The following is a 21666-nucleotide window of genomic DNA, read 5'->3' on the forward strand; positions in this document are numbered from 1 at the left end:
AGAGAGAGAGAGAGAGAGAGAGAGAGAGAGAGAGAGAGAGAGAGAGACTGTCCATCTGTCTTAGTGTATCTTGGACATATTAACATACTAATGCACTCAACATCCCTAGGCTTAATCATGGATAATATCTCTTAGGATTATTGCAGCTGGGATAACAGAAACAGTTTGTAGCCAAGCTAAGAAGTTTTATTTATTTATTTATTTTTAACATTGAGAGTACCATGGGAATTGATTGAAGGCAGAGACGTTTGAGCTTGAGGTGAGAGTGGTTGGGTAGCAGGAGTCAGGGCAGTTTTGCTGAACTAAGAAACAAGACACCAGAAATGACTGTGTGACCTAGATACCACAACAGTGATAATAGAGACTATTTCTTTCCTTGGCCTTGTATCTCAAAAAAACAGTGTGTACATATATAGTAGCTAGGTGACTATGTTCATTCACAGTTAAGACCAAGGACTTGGCTCTCACTCTTAACTTGACACTTTACTAGGTTTTGATGGGCCATTAAGCAGCTTTGAAAAGTTGACAGCTGATACAGACATTGTGGCCTAAGAAAATGATTTCTGTCCACCCTATTCGATACCCCTTTCATTTATCTTTTATCTTTTTCCCTCTAAGGACCAAATCCAGGGTGTTGCACTTGCCTAGCTAAATCTCCAGCCCTTTCCCTTTAAAATGAAAAAAATGTGTGTCCCCTATGATTTATTTACACCTGCAGTCCTAGCTTCTCAGGAACTGATAGGAGAGGATCACATAAGACCAGGAGCCTGATAAGCTATTGTAAACAGGCAGCTTTTGTGGAAATTTATAAGCCTGAGTAGTCATAGACCTTGTAAATAGGTAGCCTTGGCAGACAATACCAACTTAGATAAGGACAAGCGAGTCATAGGCAGAGTCATAGTGACTTGTCCCCTGAACCTTCACCCAGCCGATACCCTGTTCTGAAGATATCTGTATTCCCCCTGAACACCCACACTCCAGTGTCATTCCCTTCCCCACATCCTGCCAAATGTGTTTATAACCCCTGTGTGAATGAATTACGATTTGAGAAAGAATAAATTATTTTAAAAAATAAAGTAAAAACAAACAAAAAAACAAAACCAAAACAAAACACCAGGAGCCTGAGCGACATAGCAAGACCCTCACTTCAAAAGCAGAAAGGAAACCTAAATCTTGATAGGTTGTCTCTTCTTGCACCTGGGTTTGAAAAACAGTTTGAGTAGAGGAAATAATTCCAGTCTCTAGAGGGTGATTTTGTCATTGGTGTTGCTATGGTTGTAGTTCATGACTTGTCATGGGTAAATGTCTGTGAATGTCTGACTTTTAACTGCTTTGGAAAATTGCCTGCAGTTTTATTTGCTAGGTGTATAAGGTGGTAAATATGTTGTTTAAAGTCATCAGAATTTCCTGGAAGTTTTTCTATCACCAAGTGCTCAGATTTCAAATGCTTCTTCCTACCCTCAGGCTGTTCCCAGCAAGATTCACTGTCTGGCACTACCCACTCCTAGCCTGACACTGGCTGATTTGTATCCTCTAAGCCTTGTTGGAAGCCACTGCTGCACTTGGCTGCTTAGTGGTAACTTAGGGACCAGCAAGACACATCCTACTAAGCCCACATGGTACATTTTTCTGTCATAGTGGAAAGACTTGGGGACCAGATAGAGGTATCCCAGTAAACCTTCATGGTACATTTTCTGTCACATTGGGAGTCAAGTAATCTTAACTCACTCACTCTCTCTCTCTCTCTCTCTCTCTCTCTCTGGGGTTAACTCTCTCTCTCTCTCTGGGGTTAATCTGGTATATTGCTATCATGAATTTGGGGAGACCTTGCTTCGAACCTTCTGAAATCTAGGAGAACAGACTGAGGGAAACTACAGTTCTATAAATTCTGTCTTTAGCATTCTTTGTCAGGTGGAAGAAGAATCTCATGTATGCCAGGCTGGCTGCAAATTTGCCATGTAGCTAACTAAGGCTGATCTTGAACTCCTAATCTTTTTGCCTCTACCTCCTAAGTGCTGGGGTTACAATTCTGCTGCATCTGTTATTCCCTATTTATGTGGTGCTAGGGATGAAATTCAGGGCATTGTGCTTGAAGACAAGTATTCCACCAACTGAGCCTGTCCCCAGCCCAATTGTTCAGCATTATTTTTAAGACTGAAAGGGGAAATATCCACAGAGAGAAAGCAGGATATTCTTAGAAGATGTATGTAGAGCAGTAAAACTGAAGGAACCATTCACTGTGTTAATTCTGCCTGACTGGCAGAATTAGATGGGTTTCCTTCCCTTCCTCCCTCCTCCGTCCCCCCTTCCCCGCTGTGTGTGCGCATGTATGCTTTAGGATAGCTACAGATTTCAAGGACTTGATTAGTGGGCACTCTCTGTAGCTGTGGTGTATTGTGAGATAGCTACTGACCCAGAACAATGGGACCTCAGTTACTGTGTACCTTGGATTCTGGAGGAAGAAGGCAGTAGGAGTCTCCAGCCCATATCTTCCAGCCCTTTGCTCTGGGTACTGCTCTCTAGGGAGGATTACCTGAATAGAAGAGAACAGTGGGAGTTCTGGCTCATGTCCCCAAGCCTCTCTGCTCAGTCACATCTCCTTCATCTCACTTCCCTGTTCCTTGTTATCAGACCTTATTTCTGTAGGTGCTTTTTAGTTTTCAAAATTTCCTTAAATATTGCTGTGACGGAGAGCAGGTGTGATTGTCATGGTGTCTACATCTCAGAGACATACTGTTGCTTGCTCCATAGTTGTGGCCTTGTTGAATATATGCAACAAAAGCTGTTGCCTTGGAATTCTTGTTGGCCATGTGTCCTGGTTGCCTTGGTTTTGTTAGTCTTCTTTGTATGTGTCTACGTGTCTACTCATGAGGCTAGAGAAAGGAAATAACTGGTCAGGAGTCTCGGCACCAGGTCCACCCAAGCGAGACATATTTCAGCTTTCTGTGGGTCTCACTTTTCAAAGCAGAAGGGATGCTGGGTATCACTGACTTTTAAGAGATCATTGGTTTTAAGAGACATGGCTCAGTTTTAATCCTCACACTCATTTTCCTGTTTTATTTTAATAAATATCCTAGGATACTCGGTTAATGGAAGAAGTCTAGTTCTTGCAAAGTTATGGTATATTGCTTATGTTCAACATAAGTAACTATGTGTGTATATACACATAAATGTAAGATGAATGCTTATTTCCTCAACTACTTTTGATTGTGTGGGTGAGTGGCTATATATATATATACATATATATACATATATATACATATATATACATATATATATGTATATATATACACACATGTTGTATGTAAGTGAGCACATACAGGCCAGAGGAGGATGTGGATTAGCCTGTTGTTCTTTAGACACATTCTTTCACTGATTGGGAACTAGATTGGCTATCAGCAAGCTCTTGTAATCTTCCTGACTCCTCTGTTCACAGCTCTGGGATTATAGTGCGTAGAGCTATACCAGACTTTTTGAATGGGATCTGTATATTTAAACAGCAAGTATTCTTTTCACTGGTCATTCTCCAAGTCCCTTGACTTGTGTGTGTGTGTGTGTGTGTGTGTGTGTGTGTGTGTGTGTGTGATCTTATGCAAGTGTCTTTAGAGGCCAAAAGAAGCTATCAGATTCCTTGAGCTAGAGTTACAGGTGATAATGAACCACCTGACTTGAGCACTGGGAATTGAAGTCTGGTCTTCTAGAAGAGCACTAAGAGCTGTTAACTATGGAATCATTTTTTCAGCATCTCTTTGACATTTTAAAAGAAAACTACTACTATTATTATTATTATTAGTGTGTGTATGTGTGTGGCAGAGGAAGAGGGAATGCATGCCTATAGAGGTCAGAGAACAGTTTGCAGGAATCAGTTCTTTGCTTTCAATGTGTAGGTCCTGGGGATCTAACTTAGGTTGTAAGGCTCAGTCGTCTTTACCTGCTCAGGTCATCTTTGTAGACCTATCCTGAAGAAATTGCTGCCACAGAATTCCTTTAAGCAAGCATAGACAACTAGTTAGCTCGAACACCGACCTTCACTTTGTTTTACTTAATCTACAAGCATACATTTCTTCAGTCATTTGATCCTTGTCATCTCTGAGGCCTCCTCATTGTGTTTGGTTTTATGCCTCTTTCCTGTGTGTTGGAGAATCCCCTCTACTTTTTCCCAAGGCTACTTTTTCCCAAGGCATGAGAGTTGGATGATTTCTTTGTTTTCTTATGATTAGAGTGAGATTTACAGCCGCACTGGTAGCCAGGCAGTGGTGGTGCACCCCTTTAATCCCTGCACTCTGGACCCAGAGGCAGGCAGAGCTCTGAGTTGGAGGCCAGCCTGCTTTACAGAGTTCCTAGAGGGGAAGGAGGGAGAGGGAGGGAGGGAGGGAAGGAGGGAGAGGGAGGGAGGGGAGGGAAGGAGGGAGAGGGAGGGAGAGAACTGTATAGCTGACTATTTCCATTTGAATGAAGGTGCATCTACTAGCTTTGGAAGGTGTTTGACCAGTCCTAGGTGTCATTGTTCCTTCTTTTTCACATTATTTCTCATTCAGTAGTTGAAAAGCATGTGCTGTTCTTACAGAGGACCACCAGTGTATTTTTGCACACGTTGAGAAGGACACATTTGGGGAACTGTGGCTCTTTGGTATCAGGATTCTACCAGTCCTATTCACTTGCATGTTGACAGTAGCTGGGTTCATGATAAACACAAGCGAAGTAGAAGTATTGGGTGAGCCTACAATGTGAAAAGCATTTTGTTTGGGCAACTCCTTAAACCATATGCTTTTAGTTAAAAACAACAACAAAAAATAATTATATTTCTAATTCTATCCATTTTGCTTATATTAGAATACAGTCTATTATTTTCTTTTAGATCTATTTTTATTTTATGTATATGAATGTTTATCTGAATGTATGTGTACTACGTGCATGCCCATGGAGGCCACAAGAGGATGTTGGATTCTCTGGAAGTGTGTAGTTAAAGACAGTTGGTGAGACGCCATGTTGGTGCTGGGAATTGAATCCTGGTCCTCTGCAGGAGAAACAAGTAACTTAACTACAGAGCCATCTCTCTAGTCCCGTAGTTTTAAAAAGGAGCCTTCAAGCTGTGCTTTTTTTTTTTTAATAAAAGAGTCACTGTGTGATTTTTATCGTTAATTTGATAGGATCAAGGGTTCTTCAGACCTCTGTGGTATGTCTAGATTATATTCACTATGGTGGGAAGACCTACCTTAACTGTGGGTGACACCATCCCATAGGCTGGGGTCCTGTTCTGAATGAAAAGGAGTGTGAGCTGAGCACCAGGATTTACCTCTGCTCCTGACTGTCAGTACAGTCTGTGCAGCTTCCTTGAAAGGTTGTGCTTTTTCTGTCATGGTAGACTATTCAAACTGTGAGCCAAAATAAACCTTTGCATCTTTAAATTGATTTTGTCAGGTATTTTGTTAGAACAGTATAAGTAACCAGGGCAGTCATTCATCCTTTAAAACTGTGTTATAATCCTTCATTGTCATACTTGTGTTAGGTGCACAAACTACTCTAAATTTGAGTAGTTGGGAGTCTTTTCAAGGTGAGTCTTGGGTCTTTTGGTCAAGTTCCTCTGTAACCTTTTAAGTGTATATTTCTGAGGATGCAAAGCTATTCCTGTTTCCAGAGCAAATTCTTGGCCTTGGCCTAGAGTAAGTCTAATTACCATGGCAATTAGAAACTGAGAGCTCCTAGTTTCCTCTTTGTTGCTGGTGTTTGTCTCTTGGCTCTTTCAGTAAGGAAGCCCTGGAGATGGGTATTGTTTACCTGTTTGGCTTCCTGCTGATGCTCATTGTCAAATGCAGCTTGGAAGGGTTCTCCTTGTAGCCCAGACCCCATCCTGTGTATTTAGGTTCCAGAATTAGGGCTATTGTCCTGCTGATTTACTATAGGATCTGTTCCCACCTTTAGGGCCTGGATCTTAGGTCTACACCTGCTGGGCCTAACTTTGCATACTGTTTATTTTTAGCCGCTTTCAAGCTATGAACTTTTAAGTAGTTGATGGTGGGGGATAGAAATATGTAAATTGTGTTGATAGATAGTTCAGTTGTTAAAATGCTTGTTCTTACAAATATGAAGAGCTGAATTCAAATCCCCAGAACCTATGTGAAAACCTGGGTATGGCAGCACTTGCTAGAACACCAAAGCTAGAGTGTGGGAGCCTAGAAATTGCTAGCTGGCCAGTTTAGCCTATTAGGTTCACTTCGAGACTCTTTCAAAACCTAAGGTGGAGAGCAGCTGAGGAATGGCATCTGATGTTAGCTGTAGGCCCTCGCATATGCTTGCATGCACACAAAACATGAACCTTGTTTTATGACATTAAGGACTGCTTTCATGAAAGTCAGTCTTTAGTCCCAGAGGGAAGACTGGCAAGGTTGTGAGGGGATGGTGGCCACAGATCAAACTGTTTTGAGGATTTAGGGCCAAAGGTACACTCTATGACAGCTTACTCATTCTGAGCCCACCCTGGGGAATTGGTTTGATTTCTAAGAGCCCCTTCACTTGTGAGCTTGGTTGTATTAAAAGGAGTTACAAGCCTGGGATCCCAGAAATAGCCTGTGATTCTGCAGTTTGGCTCTGCTTTGTATGTGGGGGTAGGGCATGGTGATTGGAGTTGGATGAAAGTGTTCATTGAAGGCATGGTTAAAAGGATAAAAGAGCTTTGATGTAGACTGTTTCCAGCCGTCCATTTAATTCTCAGTCCACAAGTGGAAAGAAAATAAACAACCATTCAAAAGTAATATTTATGTAACCTGCAGAAATCTCGGCCAGCCATGGGAAAGATGATGTGCTTTGACGTGCAGGATGGCCTCCCGAGTTCCCCCTGGCCTCAGGCTTCTGAGCAAAGCTAATGAGAGAGAGAGAGAGAGAGAGCAATCTCTGTTTCTGTCGGAGTTTTCTGAATTCTCTTCATAACATAGAAACTTTTTTTTAAAAAAAAATAGAAAGATAAGTTGCACAGATTTTACATTTAGGTCATTTTCATAGAATGTAGGTCACTCAAACAAATGTGGTGGGGTAGTATGTTGCTTTTACTTTTCTGGTGTGTATGTGTGTTGTGTGTGGGGGGGAGGGATATATGTACTTGTTGGTGTATGTGTGTATTTGCTTAATGGGTTCAGAGGCCAGATGTTGGGTTTCTTTCCTCTGTTGATTTTGGGTGTCTTTCTTCTAGTGATCTCTCTACCTTTATTTTATTTTTTTAAAATTAGGTTTTACAAAAGATTTATCACATGCCTGTGAGTGTATACTGTGTGTTAATATGTCTATGGAGCCAAAAGAAGATACTTGGCTCCCTAGAGCTGGAGTTAGAGATGGTTATGATCTACTTCCAGGAACCCAGCTTGGGTCTTCCATGAGCACAGTCTAGGCTGTTACTACAATCCATCTCTCCAGCCCACATACCTTACTTTTGAGGATGAGTTTTCTCACTGAGCTAGAAAGCTCCTTGATTGAGCTAGGCTAGCTAGTTGTTGAGCTTCAGGTAAGAGTCTCTCTGCCTTCACATGTTGCTTGGGTTAAAATCTCGTGCCTGCCTGCCTGGGCATGTGCCTAGTAGAGTTGATGTCTGGTGTAGGATGGGGTACTTCTGGTTTCTGCTAGATGGAAGTCCAGGATGATGTTGCATATTAGTCTTCTCTTCCTGTCCCCAGAATGATTTACCTCATGCAATTTTACCACTAGACTGAAGTTTGCCAACTCCAGCAAGATGTTCCTCAGCTTTCATTCTTTAGCCTGTATTGCAAGGTTTTCCCAGCTTATGGAAGTAGAGATAGGTAAAGATGGAGGAGCTGCCCTGCATGCACAGTGTCCCCTATAAGCACAAAGGTAGAGAGAGTTTTGTTGGCTCAGAACCATTGTTAGACATATTTTCACTCCCAAGTAGTCACAAGGAGGTTTTTCCTATGTTTTTCTTCATAAAGTTTTAGAGGTGGGGAGTATATTCATGGTGCAAACATCTTCTGTGTACCTATAACAGCAGGTGCTCAGCCAACTCTGAGGTGCAGAGATGTACCTTTCCTCCTCTTAAGAACCTCCAGTCAGGCTGGAGAGGTGAACTAGGATTCTGGTGACACCCTCTCCAGTATAGAGGGCAGGTGTTTTAGGGACACTGAGCTGAGCTCAGGCAGGGTCTCCGTGGAGCAGGCATAAAGGAGGGAACAGGTGAGGCAGGTACTGTCCAAAAACGGGGCAGGACCATGCTAGGCAGTGCTTGGGTGTTCTGACAGAAGAGGAGATTGGGATCCAGCTGAAGTCCAGCAGGTATTTTGTGCCATTCACGTAGAAACTGTGTGGCATGCAGGTTTGTGTCTGATGCCATGTGCCCATGCAGTTGAGGAATGCCATTCTACCTATTGTATGTGACTTGGGAGGTCATAATGTGTGTGAGGAATGAGGGAGACAGGATGAGAATCTAGAGAGCTTTTTTTTATTTCTGAGTTTAGGGTCAGATCAGAATTGCTTGTGCTGGCATCGTTCTCTGTCTTTTTTGTTCTTTTGTTGCTCAAACTGTAACTATTAATTTTTATACCATTTCCCACGAATTCTGAGAACATGGACTGTCTACAAATCCAAAAGCAAGTGGGGATATATGGACTTGCTGAAAGCAAAGATAACTATTTAGAAAGTATGAAGGGAGGCATGGACATCTGTGCGTGCATACATACACTGCAATGTTCTTGCCTACTATTGCTATTTCTGTAGCTGGAATCTCAACTGGAATGACATGGTAGGTAGAATCATGGCCTTAAAAGGGTGTGTCCCTTTCCCACTTCCATAACCAGTGAGTTTGTGTTTTAACATGGCTAAAGACCGTTTGCATGTAGAATATAAGGATTTAAAAACATATAGATGGTCTATTTGCATACAGAGTAATGACAAACATGCTCTGAGCAGAGGGGACATTCAGAAGGTTCAGAATCCAAGCCCTGAAAATTAGTTTTCTTGACATACTTATGTGGAGTTGAAAATTTACTTCAGAAATAAGAGATTTGGATTTTACAGTTCTTAGCTCTGGTAAGCAGACATTGTATGGTTTCACCATCTAGGTGCTTTCTGTTGTGATTAACAAGACACATTGTGTGCATTTCAGTTTTCAGCATAGCTCAGATGAAAATTTGTGCTGTGTACAAATATGACTACATTCAATAACATTTACTGTTCAAATTAATTTGAATTAGAAACCTAGATTCTCTGTGTTTCTTACTAAATTATGCTTTTATGCATTTGAGAGGAGTGGGAATGCATGTATGGTAAATCACTTTACATCCCAAACAAATAAAGGGTTTTCATGTTTTGAGAAATTGGTAGTCTTGAGGTTTTTTTTGTTTTGTTTTGTTTTTTTTACACTGTCCATTAACAATATACTATACATGTGGTATTTGACATTTGTGCATGTATAATACTGGCTTCAAAGAGCTTGGAGAAGTTTAACAAAAGAAAACTATTCCTTGTTATTAGTTTAAAAATTTACCTATTATTATAGTTGTATATATGTGTGATTGATTGCCTTTCTGTGAATGTAGCTGTCACAGAACAGCTGTGGAGGTCTCCCCTTCTACCTGTGGGCTCTAGGTATTGAACTCATGGCAAAAAACAATTGAACCATCTCATTATCTACTTGTTTTGTTTCTGTTTGTTTGTGTTTGAGACAGGTCTTACTATATATCCCATCCTGGCTTGAAAGTCATAGCAATACTTCTGTCTTCCCAGTGTGGGAATACCAGGCTTGTGCGCCATGCATGTCTAAAAAATGAACTTCATTAAGCTCAATACACAAAATTCACCTTGTATAGTTGTATGATCCAGTGACTTTTTATAGGTATAATTGGGTAGACATTAATATCTTTTAAACCATTAGCAACACATTGTCCCATTCCTCTCTGGCAGCCATTAATCTATTTGTGTCTATGGATTTCTATATTATCATATTAAAATTATTTTTACACAGGTGTTTAATTAGTTTTATTTACAGATCGGGGATTTCACACACACACACACACACACCCCAATTCTCCAGGGGTGCCTAATATTGCCTAACATTATTAGGCAATAATGCCAGTTTAAAAGAAATTTATACAGAATCCTAGAAATTGCATGTGTTGGTGTTCCTCAAGAAGTGACAAGCCTGACCAGCAACATCTACTCTGCATTTATCTCTCAGAAACACTTCAGTTGCTGTTTCTGCATTCTATGATTTTGAAGACAAGGTCACTGTTACTGCATTTCTATCGAATTATATAGCACATGTGTTTTCTTTTTTAAAATTTTTTATTGTTTTGAGGGTGTATTTTGGAGTAGAAACTGGTGCTTCAGCATTTGCATGTGCCTAAAGTTGGGCTTTCTGCTTGAACATTTCAGGATTCTGTACCATGATCTTTTAGGATACACAGAAAAATAGCCCACAGTGACAGAACTAGTATTACGATGCCGTATTTTATGATAAATCAAACCTTAGGAGATCGCATAGATATACTTCTGGTATTTTTATCGCTAGTTCATCTCTTCCTCCTTCATATTGTGTGTCTGGGGGTCCTGCTATTTCTGGTCTATTTCTAATTCTGAAAAAGTCTTATCCACAAGGTGTACTTTAATTTGAGTTTTGCTCATCTGTCATTTCTGTCACCATCATCCCTAAATTATAATTCAAAGGAAAATACAGATTTTTTTTTAAATGTTGAAAAACTATTACTGTATGAAGAATTTACTGAATCGGCTAAAAAAAAATTCACCAAGATCACCACCATTATATGGAAGCATTCTACATGGTAGGGTCTTTATCTGCCTTAACCTTATCGGGTTGTGAGCAGGCATAGCAAGTCGCTGAAGCAGTACCAAGGTGGAGAGAGAGCTACTTTCATGGTTTTTTTTTTAAACAGTGGATTGTAGAGTTCATATGTTCTTTTGTGTTTGGCCTCCTTCATTTTGTGGAATGTTTCTCCCACTGCATCTATTCTTCTTGCTCTCTCCTTGTTTCCTCCCTTCCTCTATTTCTTTTTTTCTTTTTTTTCTTTTTTCTTCTTTTTTGATTTTTTGAGACAGGGTTTCATTGTGTAGTCCTGGCTGTCCTGGAACTCACTCTGTAGACAAGGCTGGCCTCAGACTCAGAAATCTGCCTGCCTCTGCCTCCCAAGTGCTGGGATTAAAGGTGTGCGCCACCACCACCCTGCTCTTCTATTTCTTTAGTACTGAGGATTGAACTCAGAGCCTTGCTTGTGCTAGGCAAGCATTGTACCTTTGAACTATATCCCCAGCCTTCTTTATGTCTCACTTTAAAACAAGGTCTTGCCAAGCTGGCTAGAAATTCACTCTGTAGTCCAGACACATCTGCCTTAGCCTCCTGAGTGTCTAGAATGATAGGCCTGCACCACCAGGCCCAGCTGCTATAATGCATTAAGGTTCATTCACATTATGGCATGGAGGAATAGTAGATAGCTCACTGTACTGTTTAATGACACCTCATTTTATACTGTATTTTGCTTATTAGTGGTTAAAAACTTAATGCAATTTGTTTATTCATTGTTAAAACATACTTGATCATGATGGATGATTGTTTTGATATGTTCTTGGATTTGGTTTGTGAGAATTTTATTGAGTATTTTTCCATCAATATTCATGAGGGAGATTGGTCTGAAGTTCTCTTTCTTTGTTGGGTCTTTGTGTGGTTTAGGTATACGCTTAATTGTGGCTTGACAGAAGGAACTGGGTAGTGTTCTTTATGTTTTTATTCTGTGGAATAGTTTTAAGAGAATTGTGGAATAGTTTTAAGAGAATTGGTATTAGGTCTTTGAAGGTCTGATAGAATTCTGTACTAAAACCACCTGGTCATGGGCTTTTTTTTTTTTTTTTTTTGTGGGGAGACTTTTAATGACTGCTGCTATTTCTTTATGTGTTATGGGACTGTTTAGATGGTTTATCTGATCCTGACTTAACTTTGGTACCTGGTATCTGTGTAGAAAATTGTTCCTTTCATCCAGATTTTCCAATTTTGTTAAGTATAGGTTTTTGTAGTAGGATCTGATGATTTTTTGAATTTCCTTGGTTTTTGTTGTTATGTCTCCCTTTTCAGTTAAACAATTATCCATTATGATCAAGTAGGCTTTATCCCAGGAATGCAGGGATGGTTTGATATATGGAAAACCATCAACATAATCCACTATATAAACAAACTCAAAGAAAAAAACCATATGATTATCTCACTAGATGCTGAGAAAGCATTTGACAAAATTCAACAACACTTCATGGTAAAAGTCCTGGAAAGATCAGGAATTCAAGGCCCATACCTAAACATAGTGAAAGCAATATACAGCAAACCAGTAGCCAACATCAAACTAACTGGAGAGAAATTTGTGGAATAGTTTGAAGAGAATTGGTATTAGGTCTTCCTTGAAGGTCTAATAGAATTCTGCACTAAAACCATCTGGACCTGGGACAGAGCAATTACACAACAAAAAGGAGGTCAAAGGGATACGAGTTAGAAAGGAATTAGTCAAAATATCACTATTTGCAGATGATATGATTAGTATACTTAAGTGACCCCAAAACTTCCACCAGAAAACTCCTAAACCTGATAAACAACTTCAGCAAAGTGGCTGGATATAAATTTAATTCAAACAAATTTATAGCATTCATCTACTCAAAGGATAAACAGGCTGAGAAAGAAATTAGGGAAATGACATTCTTTATTATAGTCACAAATAATATAAAATACCTTGGTGTGAATCTGAGTAAGTGAAAGATTTATATGACAAGAACTTTAAGTCTCTGAAGAAAGAAATTGAAGATCTCAGAAGATGGAAAGATCTCCTATGTTCATGGATTGGCAGGATTAATATAGTAAAAATGGCCATCTTACCAAAAGCAATCTACAGATTCAATGCAAACCCCATGAAACTTCTAACTCAATTCTTCATAGAGATAGAAAGAGCAATTTGCAAATTCATTTGGAATAACAAAAAACCCAAGATAGTGAAAACTATTCTAAACAATAAAAGAACTTCTGGGGGAATCACCATCCCTGACCTCAAGCTGTACTACAGAGCAATAGTGATAAAAACTGCATGATATTGGTATAGAGACAGGAAGGAAGATCAGTGGAATAGAATTGAAGACCCAGAAATGAACCCACTCACCTATGGTCACTTTATCTTTGACAAAGAAGCTAAAAACGGTCCAGTGGAAAAAAGACAGCATCTTCAACAAATGGTGCTGGTTCAACTGGAGGTCAACATGTAGAAGAATGCAAATTGATCCATTCTTATCTCCTTGTACAAAGTTCAAGTCCAAGTGGATCAAGGACCTTCACATAAAACTAGATACACTGAAACTAATAGAAGAGAAAGTGGGGAACAGCCTCGAATACTTGGGCAGAGGGGAAAAGTTCCTCAACAGAACACCAATGGCTTATGCTTTAAGATCAAGAATTGACAAATGGGACTTCATAAAATTGCAACGTTTCTGTAAGGCAAAGGACACTGTCAATAGGACAAAACAGCAATCAACAAATTGGGAAAAGATCTTTACCAATTCCACATCTGATAGAGGGTTAATATCCAGTATATACAAAGAACTCAAGAAGCTAGACTCCAGACAACCAAATAACCATATTTTTAAAAATGGGCTACAGAGCTAAACAAAGAATTCTCAACTGAGGAAACTCAGTTGGTTGAAAAGCACCTAAAGAAATGGTCAACATCTTTAGTCATCAGGGAAATGTAAATCAAAACAACTCTGAATTTCCACCTCACACTAGTCAAAATGGCTAAGATCAAAAATTCAGATGACAGCAGATGCTGGCAAGGATGTGGAGAAAGAGGAACACTCCATTCATTGTTGGTAGGATTGCAAGCTGGTACAACCACTCTGAAAATCAATCTGATGGTTCCTCAGAAAATTTGACATAGTATCACCTGAGGATTCAGCTATACCACTCATGGGAATATACCCAGAAGATGCTCCAACATATAACAAGGACATATGCTCAACTATGTTCATAGCAGCCTTTTTTATAAATAGCCAGAAGCTGGAAAGAACCCAGATGTCCTTCAACAGAGGAATGGATACAGAAAATGTGGTACATTTACACAGTGGAGTACTACTCAGCTATTAAAAGCAATGAATTCATGAAATTCTTAGGTAAATGGATGTAAATAGAAAATAATCATCCTGAGTGAGGTAACCCAATCGCAAAAGAACACACATGGTATGCACTCTCTGATAAGTGGATGTTAGCCCAAAAAGCTCAGAATACCCAAGATACAACTCACAGACCTCATGAAGGTCATGAAGAAGGAAGACCAAAGTATGGATGCTTTTGTCCTTAGAAGGAGTAACAAAATACTTAAGGGAGCAAATAGGGAGACAAAGCGTGGAGCAGAGACTGAAGGAGGGGCCGTCTCTGGACAGCAGAGACAGCCCCATCTGGGGATCCATCCCATGTGCAGTCACCAAATGCAGACACTGTTGTGTATGCCAGAAAGTGCATACTGACAGGAGCCTGATATAGCTGTCTTCTGAAAAGGCTCTGCCAGAGCCTGACATATACAGAGGCAGATGCTCACAGCTAACCATTGAACTGATCATGGATTTCCCAATGGAGGAGTTAGAAGACTGAAGGAGCTGAAAGGATTTGAGGCCTCATGAGGAGAGCAACAATACCAACCAACCAGAGCTCCCAGGGTCTAAACCACCAGATTTGGAGCACATAGGGAGGGACTCATGGCTCCAGCTGTATATGTAGGGGAGGATGGCATTGTCAGGCATAGGTGGGAGAGGAGGTCCTTGGTCATGTGAAGGCTGGATGCCCCAGTGTCAGGGAATTCGAGGGTGGCGAGGTGGGAGTGGGTGGATGGGTAGGGGCACATCCTCATAGAAGCAGGAGGAGCGGGGATGGGATAGGGGGTTTCTGGGGGGGGTGTAAATGGGTAAAGGGGATAACATCTGAAATGTAAATAAATAAAATATCCAATAAAATAAAGAAAAGAGAAAAAACATACTGTATTTTGTTTATCCACTTTTAAGTTGGTCTTGATTATGTTCTTAGGATTAGAACTGTTGAGTCAGATTATGTTATGGTTTGAATGTTAATTGTCTCTCATAGGCCAATGAGTTTGGTACTTGGTCCCTTGCTCCCACTGCTGTTTGGGAAGGTTGTGTAACCTTTACAAGGTGTAGCCTCACAGAATGAACTGGGGTTAGAGCTTGGTGCCCTACTTCCTATCTGCATTGGTTTCCTCTCTAGGTAAGCAGTGTGACCAGCTGCTGCTGTCTGCACCTTCCCTGTGACTATGGAGTGTATGTATCTTCTAAAACTTTGGGCCAAAATAAACTCTTCTGAACTCAGGTGTTTGATCATAGCAACAATGAAACAGATTTAAATCTTCACCTTTAGAAATTAAATCATTTTATGTGTATCTGTGTCTTGTCTACACATATATTTATGTACATGCTTGGTGTTGCTAGAAGTCAGAAGAGGGCAACAGATTTGTGAAACTGGAGTTACAGAAGATTGTGACCCACCATGTATGTGCTTGGAATCGAACCTGGGCCCTCTGGAAGAGCAGCCAGTGCTCTTAACAACTTAGCCACCTCTCCAGCCCCATGTCCATTTTTTTTTGAATTTTCTCTCTCTGTCTCTGTCTCCTTCTCTTTCTTCTCCCTCTCCCTCTCTTTCCTCTCCCTCTTCCTCTCCCTCTCTCCCTCTCCCCCACCTCTTTCTCTCTCCTCCCCCGTCCTCTCAATTTTGTGTATTATTCTCAGTTGTGTGTATCATTTCTCTATTGCCCTCTACCCTTTTCAGGACTGTGGACTCTACTTAAACTTTGGAGCCTGTTGGGATTTTTTGGGGGGCGGGTCGCTGGTTACTAAGCTATAGCATTTAACTATCTCCACTGTACCTGGCTTTTTACATGGATGTCAAGATTTGAACTCAGGCCTCATGCTTGTGTGACAAGCAATTTTACCCAAGCATCTTCCCAACCCCAAGTCTTTATTCTATACTTCTAAAGCCCAGAGTGCAAGGCTTCCTTTGATTTTGAAGGTGTAGGACAAGCATGATGAGGCTAACTGAGTGACAGAGAGTTTTTCAGAATGAAAACTTTAATGCAGGAAACAACAAGGTGTCATTGAATGAAATTTGACATAAGATACCATGTATGCCCCTAAGGGAATATGAACAAAATTTTCAGGAAAGTAAGAACAAAGTGCAGCTACAGTGAAATCAGTAGGGACAGCAGGGTGTAGGACTGCAGGAGGTGCTCACTCACCCTCATGTGGCTCAGAGGGACAGGGTCAGTCAGTCACTCACACCACAGGGATGAGTATTAGGGCCACTTGTTTGAGGTACAACAAAGCACTGCAGATATTATAAGCTTCTTGTTGTATAGAACTGGAGCTTCATAATCATTCTGAAATTCAGAGCCTTGTAATACAAAATGCTAGCTAAATATTGTAAAATGGTGTGAATGTCCTGCATTCATCACTCAGCAGCAAGAGGGAAGAGGTATATTAGTTTCTACTGGCTGCTGTAACAGTGTACCGTCTATAAATTTAGATATGTAAAATAGCACAGGTTTACTGTCGTACTGTTTGGAGGCCACAAATCTGAAGTCAGCTAATTTTGTTAAAAGCAATATCATGTTAGTTTTTGGAGGTTCAGGGGAAACTCATCCATGTTTCTAGAGGCTACCACGTCCCTTAGTCCATAGCCCCTTCCACTCTGAAAGCCAAGGGAGATTGATCATGTTTTTCTCAGGAAGGCTCACAGGCATTGGCTTCTGCTCTCTTCCTCATTTAAAGAACTCTTTTGAGAACACTGTTGTGGATAGAATTGGTTTGCGTGATATGACCTGCTTTAGAAGACTAGTAGTGAGAGAGAGGCTCCTGTGTGTTTTATTTAGTAAATACTCTCTCATATAACCCAGAGTATTTTCTCTTTCCTAAATGCTGTCAGCTCTTTAGCAGCTTAACTTTTATTTGCAAATTCTATTCCTCCTTGTCAGGAACCAGCCATACTTCCAGCTTGAGGGGATTGAAGTGAGGGAAACTCTAGTGGGGAGGACATTATTTTCCCTGCTAAAAATGGAATTTGAGGTATTGTATATAATTCTTGGGAATGTTACTGGTCCCCAGCCCCACCTCTTCTGGTGGCATTGAAAGCACATGTCCAGGCAGCTGATAGAAGGAACATATTTTGTTTGTTTTTCTCAGATGTTTTTGAATGATAACCATGGTCAGATCTCTGCTTTCGGAAGAGTTGTATATTCTTACAGGAAAAATGATCAGGTTGACCCCAATTCCTTGCCACTGTGCAGAGACTAGAGAACCATGAAAGTGACAGTCTGTGTGAAATGTTAAGGATGCTATATGGTTATAGTCATAGGACTTAATATCTGGTGGGGAGAATTCTGGGTGGGGGGTGTTGAGGAGGAGAGTCCAAGATGGCAGTGGCAGTGTTTGGAACCTGGAGGAAAAGGGCACCAGTTGGTAAGTCAGAAGCCTGAAGAGAACTTAAAGTTGGAGTAAGTCTACCCCTGAAATAATGACTTTTGGATACCAGACAGGGACCCAAGTAGAGCTGCAAATGAAGGCTGCTTTGCTCATTGTTCTGTTGCCGTGAGGAGACACCATGACCATGGCGACTATTATAAAAAAGAAAGAATTTAATTGAGGCTGGCTTATAGTTTCAGAGGGTTAGTCCATTATCTTCATGGCAGGATGGTTGGTGGCATGCAGGCAGACATGATGCTGGACAAGTAACTGAGATTTCTGTATCTGGATAGGCAGCAGGAAGAGGGAGCATGGGCTTTTGAAACTTCCAAGATAACATACTTTCTCCAACAAATGTCATACCTACTCCAATAAGGCGGTACAATGCCTTAATCCTTCTGTAGTTCCACTCCCTGATTACTAAGCATTCAGATATATGAACCTATAGGGGCTATTCTTATTCAAACCACCACAAATCCCATGGAGGAAATAGGAGCTTCAAAAAACATTTAGTGTTACCATCATAACAGGATTAAGAAAAGGGGATGATGGTAGCGAAAAGAGGGCCAAGGACATCACCTACATTTTAGAAATATGAGAGATGAAGTAACCCTAAAGCAATATGAAATTGTATTGTTCCCATACTGACTTGTTTCATACATGCTGACTGGGCCAAACACTAGTGTAGTCCTGGGCTGCTTGGAATGGGGAGTCCACGTGTAAGACTCTAAGGGCTCTGTCTTTGAATGCAGTGGCTATTATATAAGGCACGAATGGAGGCGGTTCTGATACAGCAATGCCAGATGGTTCTGGGAAGTAGGCAAGTCGAGGCTCACTGTTGCATCTGTAGAGTTTATTGAGGTTATTGTTTTAACACAACAGATGTAGAAAGTTCCTTTGGTGATTCACATGATTCTAATCTGGGGCCTCCTTTTCTCATTTATGTTGTCATATTGTCTGTGTAGAGACATATGCCCAGGACTTGACTTTTCCTAGTTGGTCCATCTAGAACCTTCACCATCTTGGTTATTGACCAAATAAACATATGGTGGCAATGTGATCCATCATCCAAATATAGACAGTTTTGAAATAGAATCATTATTAATAATGATTCTTCTGTCATTAATGTCAACTTCTGAAATGGCAAGGCTTTTGTGATATTTTTATAGTTCCTTACAACAGTAATATTTTGATCAGTCTTTGGTATGATTAAAATATTGCTTCTCTAGTAAGCTGACTTACATTTATGCCTCAGAGGCTAAGCTCTCAAGAGGCTAAGCTTTTCTTGTTAAGAAAAGGTGATGTTCAGTTCTCACTAACTACCCTTCCAACTTGCAGAATACTGAGTACATGTGTTTTTAAACTAAACTTGCTAAAATTTAAGAAGACTCCATATAATATAGACCAAATGACTACTCCTTATATGCAGGACTTGTGATAATAGGGGGAAACCAAACAGACCCTTCTGGGGCTTGAGATAGCTCAGTGGTCAAGACTATTACTTGTTCTTCCAGAGGACTCAGGTTCACACCATCCATAACCCAGTTCCAAGGCATCTGACAGACACCCTGTGCTGACCTCCATGTGTACTAGACATGCATGTGGTGTACATACAGATGCATACAGGCAAACACTCATACATGCTAAATAAAACCTAAAAACAAACCACAGAGACAGAAAAACAGAGATGGCTGCTTGCTTTATTTTAGCCAGGAAAGCAGTAGAGAGGTCATTTGCTATCAAGATAACATTGCCTTTGCTGTATTCCTTTTGTCAAAGGAACATAAGTCACTGGGTTCTTTTCTCAGAGGACAGGATTCAATTAGTCACTCTGCTCACACAGATGAGAGGAGGAACTGACAGGGAAAAGCCTATTCAGGCAGTTGGCTCTTGTATAACCAGAACATACTGTAATTCAAGTTTGAGGCCTCTGATTCTCATATTGTAATGATTGTGTTGCTAGACTGAAATGCTAGGGTTTTTCCTTCTGAAATTCCCAACCCAAATTCATGTCAATGTTTTAATGCTAGATGTTTCAAAATTATTTCTTAAGGTATCTGGAAAATTTTTAATGCACCCATCAGATATTGTTAACAGTCTTATGTATATTGTCTCATGAATGTGACTATTTTGTAAATAATAGTCTGATCTTTGTGTAATAAATAGAAATATATACCATTTAAACATCACTGTAGAATATAGTGTCATTGTGTAGTGTTGTCTTGCTATTTAAGTGTGCTTTTCTGAAACATTATTAGATTGTGAAAGCCAAGCTTTGGGTTTTACTGTATAGGTGATCCACACAATGTTTTGATACTAAAAAATAATTATTATTGGAGGTCAGGCATGGTGGCTCAGCTTTTAGAGTAACTTCAGCTTTTAGAGGTAGAGATGGAGATAATGCTGGGACTGCTAGTTCAATGCTGATCTACATTTCAAGTTCTGGCTCAGTTAGGGCCACATAAGGAGAACCCATCTTAAATGAATGGAAATGAAATGAAACAAATCAGCAGTGGGTGTTTAGCTCAGTTAGTGGACTACTTCGCTAGCATGCAGGAAATGCTGGGTTTGTTCCCTGGCACTACATAAAGATTTGGTAGTGCTTCAATGCTGGAACTCAGTTGAAGGCAGGAGATAAGGAAGTCAAGATCTCTCTAGTTGCTTAAAGAGTCCCAGGCCACATAGTGAGAATCTGCTTCAAAAAAAAAAAAAAGACAAAGAAAGGTTCTAAAGTTGGGGATGTAGTTCAGTGGTAGAGCGCTTGCCTAGCACATGCAGAGCCCAGGGTTTAATTTCTAGTATTGAAATAAACAAATTTAAAATATAGATGAATAAAAAATTTAAAAATGGTTCTAGCTCTCACATATTATTATTTATAACAGTAAGTTGAAGGCTTGAGGGTAGGGGCAAAGACTCTGAAAGCCACATCATAGGTTATTAAACAACTATTAAAACCAGTATTATGGACACTTACTTCCTGGCAGGGGAGATACCATGATCATGAAGGTGTTTTTTCCAGTGTGAGTCTTATCCATTGCACTCTATATATACTTACTGGCACCAAAATGTGATTACAAGATACAGCAAGGTGTTTCTGCAACCCCCATTGACCGGCCTGCAGTTCATTTGGGCCTGTGAGTGCTTCTGTGTGTATCCTTGGAGTAAGCCAGGCTTCAGGGATCTGTACCATACCCACACAGATTTTATTTGCTCTGCTATTTTTTTTTTGGTGTTGCCATTTAGCCAGCATTAAGAATTATTAACTGTCCCCTTTGTTTGCCTAGCCTAGACCATTCCTCCTTCAGAATGTTTTCTTTCTGGGACCTGCAGAAGAAATGTTACACATGCATAAGAAGTCTAGAAGCTGGGTTTCTGATAGTTTGTTTTTACTGTTGAACAAGCATTGTCTTCTCTTGGTAGATTCTTGAGAAACCAAGAATTAGATCTGTGGTACTCATCCACTAGATAGAAAGCTGTGTTCATTGGCAGACCTTGGGTAGTGGTACCTTCATGTTGGTTTAAGCTCTGTTTCTCTGTGTTATTACCATCTGCTTTCTTGGGTCCATCTTGTTATTTCATTTTTGTTATTTTATATGGGATTGTGAGAGCCATGATCATTTCCCCCCTCTTTTCCTGGGTGGAGAAAGATAAGGGTTTCACTGACTGAGACTGTTGTGGTTTCTAGGAGGTTGGTAGCTGGCAGTAGCTTTTGGATTCTGATGTGTTAGCGGCATGCATCCTATTTTAATCTGGCTTCCTGTGGAAGTGCCTCGGGGACACAGTGTATTTCTAAATTTAGTGTGATGAATACTGGATCACACAGTTTCTGCCAGACCCTAGGCAAAGCTTTGGAGGTCGCTCAGGTCTGAACATGAAAGATAAAGTTCTTTAAAAGTGGTTTACACAAGAACGATTTCTACTGATTAACAAAGTATCCAAATCATTGCATTTTACTGCAATTAAAAAGTCTTGGTGGCTAGAGAAATGGCTCAGTGGTTAAGAGTGCTTATTGTTCTTGCAGAGGACCTGAGCTCCGTTCCCAGCACCATGTCAGATGGTTCACAACTGCCTGTACTCTGACTCCAGGGATTCTTTTCTGGCCTCTGTGGTATAAACATGCACATATCTATCTATCTATCTATCTATCTATCTATCTATCTATCTATCTAT

The 21666-nt window shown here is 40.3% G+C and overlaps 1 protein-coding gene and 1 pseudogene across 4 annotated transcripts in view; both read left to right on the plus strand.

Moving 5' to 3' along the window:
* Positions 1-21666, plus strand: part of LOC114626116 (F-box-like/WD repeat-containing protein TBL1X) — a 166338-nt gene that overhangs the window by 49732 nt on the left and 94940 nt on the right. The gene's annotated exons all lie outside the window — the stretch shown is intronic.
* Positions 20467-20618, plus strand: LOC114626121 (annotated as a pseudogene).

This window comes from Grammomys surdaster, unplaced genomic scaffold (genome assembly GCF_004785775.1).
Source record: "Grammomys surdaster isolate TR1022 unplaced genomic scaffold, NIH_TR_1.0 228, whole genome shotgun sequence".
Classification (NCBI taxonomy): Eukaryota; Metazoa; Chordata; class Mammalia; order Rodentia; family Muridae; genus Grammomys; species Grammomys surdaster.